The 4,784-nt window shown below is 42.3% G+C and overlaps 1 non-coding gene across 1 annotated transcript; it reads right to left on the reverse strand.

The window, feature by feature from the left end:
• Nucleotides 1–1,603: 1,603 nt before the first annotated feature.
• Nucleotides 1,604–1,710, reverse strand: LOC115872416. The gene has a single exon (XR_004047822.1). It is a non-coding gene; the product is annotated as a U6 spliceosomal RNA (small nuclear RNA).
• Nucleotides 1,711–4,784: the final 3,074 nt, after the last annotated feature.

A 4,784-nucleotide genomic window follows, 5' to 3' on the forward strand; every position in this document is an offset into this window, starting at 1 on the left:
AGCTTGCGGAGAGTTGCCCGAGCTTGTGCCAAGACCGCTGATGCCCCAACAGCTCTGAGGCTTTTGTTTGTTTGTTTTTCCCCTGGCCAGCTGTAATTAAGTTAAATTAAATTGGGCCCCTGGCTCTGGGGTCTGGGTATGTGCTCAGTGATACATTCTGAGACTGAGATTTGCTCCATAGGATCTTTCTTATGTTGAAATCCTCTGGGTTCTGTAGCTAACTTCTGGCTATTCCTTAGCATTGGCTCCCTTATTATGCTAATGTATGTTAGCAGACTCATTCTGCCAGTTTGTCTTGTAGTTAAACAATGAGCCGGGGATTTGCAGGTTTTACTGAGAAAATGTATATTTTTTCTTTTTTATATTGGGCTTATGGGGTGCCCTGACTTCAGGGTTGTCACGCCGACTCCCAGAGGAGGAGAGCTAACTTATCAGAGTTGTTTGCTGCCTGGCCAGCTGGAACTGAATTCGCCCCTGGGCTATGGCTACCTGCTTATGGTCTGCCACACCATGATCTGACTTGGGTAAATTTCCTGACATCTTTCAATTGCTCCAAATCTATGGCTACCTGTGCTGACCCTGACCCCCAGGCTATGAGCACAAGGCAGCTAACAGCATGGGGAGCTCTGGTGTGGGGTCCTGTGAGAGCTTTCATAGGTTATCCTTGAGTCTGGGGTTATGACCCCTTTTGGACGTCAGTCTGGGGAAATCGCTACTCGCTGCCTGACTAGAGCGCTGGTAGCTGCTTTGTCTGGAGCCCACAAGCCCAGCCCAATGAACCTAGAGTGTTTTAGTGTGTTCTCCATTCACTTTGTGAGTGGAAAAAAAAAGCGAGGTTCATGACAGACCCTAGTAACCTGATTCTAATTTTAGGACTCTTATTCCTAGTCTTCTTCACCTTAACCTCCCAATTTTCTGGTCTGGCAGCAGGAGCTCCAGGTTGGTAAATCTAACTGGATGCTATCTTCTTCCATCTCTCCTTTGTGCAATCTTTAAGATATATTTTTCTAAATGAAGCATACCACAGGAAAGTAGAAATGTGTATGTAATATAAATTATATCTATTCTGCTATGCATTAATATAAGCATAAATTATTAGATAGTCATGTTATCTTGTGATATAGACTCAGTTTAAATGAATCTACAGTTTAAACTCTACATACCTTCTCAACACAGGCAGGTTATAAGTACCTTAAGGGAAAAGAAAGAGAGAGAGAAACAGTTGCTGTCAACTTGATTCTAACTCATGGTGATCTCATATGTTTCAGAACAGAGTTTTCACTCACTGTGCCCTTTCGAAAGCAGCTCACCACGGCTTTCTTTGAAGACATAGATTCTAGGTGAATTTGTACCACCAAACTTTAGATCAGTAGCCATTGCATAAGTGTTTGGCTAACCTAGTAAGAAGCCAACATTTTATATAGAATTCCTTTAAACTTTTCATTTTTTTATCTACATTAGCATTATATAATTTACCAAATATATATATATATAAACCCAAACTCACTGCCTTCAAGTAGATACTGATTCATAGTAACCCTATAAGAGTGGGTAGAACTGCATTTCAGGTTTCTAAGATGATAATTCCTTTTTTTTTTTTTTTTTTAATGTGGAGCACTTCACAAATTTTTGTGTCTTCCTTGCACAGGAGCCATGCTAATCTTCTTTGTATCGTTTCAATTTTAGTCTATGTGCTGCCGAAGTGAGCATAAATGCAGTTCCTTATTGAACCAAACAGTCTCTACTTTCTCCTGCTGGGCGGCTGGTGGTTTTTAACTGCTGACCTTGAAGTTAACAGTCCAACGTGTAACCCACTATGCCACCAGGTCTGCTCTGTACATATACACATGGGTATTTCACAGCTTGGTTGTGTGTATATACATATCTGAAAATCCTATCTATCTACAGATTGATAGTCTTTGTTATGGACATGCTTTCAATTTTTTAACAAGAAGCCCTACTAATTATTTCTGCACAGAGTACTAAAAATGTTACACCACATTGCTATTTCCACAGTGGCCAGGTTATTATAAATCCAAAGATTTGTCAATTAGCATTGGAATGACTTGTTAAAATGGGAAAGGAGATAAACAGAGATAGGGTCCTTGTTAGCTCATTAATATTCCCCGTAATGAAAAATGTTGCAGGAAATAAATAGCCACGGTAATACGTGTAATCAATCTAGCCCGGGAAAAGTGCCGCCATTTGTTATCTTTACAGTTGCTCTTCTCGCTAGTCAGTTAGTGGGTATATTTATCAATGGGCCAGTCGGCACATGATGGTGCACTCTTTTCTGGGCTTCATGTTACTTGAGTTCATTCATTCCTTCTTTCTTTAATAAGCAATTTTGGAATGCCTACTACGTGTAAATCACTGGCATGGCTACTGAAATAATAAGGGGGACAAGACAGGTTTCACCCTCACGGCAGAGTTGGTGTAGGGAAAGTCACAAAAACAGAACATTGTAACATGAAAGAAAGTGGAAGTGAACTTCGGTGAGATATATATCAGGCAAAGGACTTCAAAACCCTCAAGAAGTTTAAAACTAAAGAGTAAAGAAAATTACAAAATAAAATGTAGTCTTTACTTAGAGTGTAACACTTTATATGTAGAATGACTGGTTTGGGCAGAAACAGAAACCTAGTGAGTTCAGTCCTCAGTAAAGATGCTGCAGTGGGCTTCTCTTATGTATGACCTTTCTAGCTGAGTTAGTTAATTGTGCCAGCCTGGCCGATAATCACATGTGGTGCTGGTTGAAAGGCGGAGGGATAAATGGGTGGTGAAGCCTCGCCTTTCTAGTTCTCGGGTCTCTTGTTTTGTGATGGTTGCATCGGGTGCAGCTGCCTTAGCAGTTCCCTGCTTCAGCTTGCAAGATGGATTTCCTACAAGACATCCCCAAGGAGAAGCCGCATGGATCTATCCCGATGCAGCCCTGGGTGCTGGAGCAGCCGTGTGGAGACCCCTGCCAGTGCTGAGATGCTTACACGTTCACTGACTCAGCTTTCCTCCTGCAGTCGGCATTATTGCCTCTGTTTTGTGAGGTGAAGGACTTTGTGGACTGGTGTTGGGTATGGGTTAATGTTGGACTTGTGGGCTTGGGCAGCATTGGGTTGGGATGTTTTCGTGATGCACATTTTCTTTGCATAAAACTCTCTCTTATACATGAGTTGCTGTATATTTGTTTCTCCAAAGTACCCAGACTAATACACTAGCCTTTAGTTTATAATTCTGCCCAAAACAATTGATTGGACCACAGTGTGTCTATCTTATTAGTCTATGTTATGCACCTTTCAGGGATTGATCAGTCTACTATGCAAACAGAATGTGTACAGCCACCCAATGCGATTACATGACCTTGCAGGAATTGATCAATAACTACAAATTAAGTGACTGTGCCTTACTAAGGAGATTGATCAGTTCGTAGTCTGGGTGGGAAGACCATGGCTCCCAATTGACAAAGAGTAGGTTTACATATGGGCCAATACCCCGGAGGTCGGAGTGAGGAACCTCAGTATCATCAAGCATAGCGTGGAATGGAGTCTATTTTGGGGACCCGGGGTCTCTGCATGGAGAACCTCCTAGAACCAGATGTAACATTGAAGAATTCAATAAGCAGCAGAAATCACAGCAGAGCCCAGCAGCAGAAAAATAAAGGCAGCAGTACAAGTGGAAGGCACCTGCAGTGCAGGCTTGTAGACGCAGAATGAGGGAGAGCTAAGCACCATCCCGCAAGAGGCTTGCTGACAGAGTGGGGTGCCTCCCGGCAGTTGTCAACAGAGATAAAGAGCTGTGATACTTGCTTGGTGGCCCTCATGGCAATGAATTACCACACTTGCAGAGGACTACAAAGTATCCTTGGGGATTGGGGTGCAGCAACAGAGGTCAGAAACGATGAAAAAGTTGGAGAGCAGAGCTATGTCTGACCTACTCTTTGTAGGAAACAGCTATGGACTGATGCTTCTTCTCACCCCTCCTCCTGAATGTAGATGTGGTCTGACACTAGCAGTTTACAGCTAGACTGCGAAGTGCAGGGCCAGGCTCTGTTAATGATTCGGGAGCTATCTGAGCAGGCAGCAAGATAAGTTGCAAGTACCCATGCATAGAAGGTATTAAGATAGGTCTAACAGAGTCAGGAACTCCAAATCCTAAAAGGCAAAGAACAGTAGTTAGACAGAGTGACTAGCATAAGAGCCCAATGGAAGCACGTCTAGTTCATGGATTTCATTTCAGGATTTCCTTCTTTGTGTCTATTTGGGAGTATTATAAATCCAACATGGTCACTTTCACCTTTTGAGGGTGTTTGAGTAACTCTTGATGCCCACACTTCACTGCAGACACTAATGTGTTCAATAAATTGGGATCTTTGAGAAAGGAGCATGGAGGACAACTTAATGCTAGTTCCAAACAAACTCAACCCACTGCCAATGGGTGGATTTTGACTCATAGCGACCTTATCGTTACAGCCTCTATATTTGGAATATGATGGATTATTTCACTTTTGTCCAATTCTAGGAGCTCTGGAAAGTTATAGTAGTCTAAAATTAGTGGCATAACCAAAGGACCAGGGACATTGTTATATCAGGTAGTTTATACCTGACACCAACTGTCAAGCTGTCACTTATTCTTGGTGACCCCATGCATTTCAGAGAAGAACTATGCTTCATAGGATTTTCATGGCTGTGGCTTTTGGAAGTGGAGCACTGTGCTTTCTGTGTTTGTTTATTTAGATGTGCCTCTGGGTGCTTTGAATAGAAATCAAGTAGTAATCAAACACATCTATTGTG

The sequence above is a fragment of the Echinops telfairi genome, unplaced genomic scaffold (genome assembly GCF_000313985.2).
Source record: "Echinops telfairi isolate 266 unplaced genomic scaffold, ASM31398v2 ScPeMD7_7424;HRSCAF=8462, whole genome shotgun sequence".
Classification (NCBI taxonomy): Eukaryota; Metazoa; Chordata; class Mammalia; order Afrosoricida; family Tenrecidae; genus Echinops; species Echinops telfairi.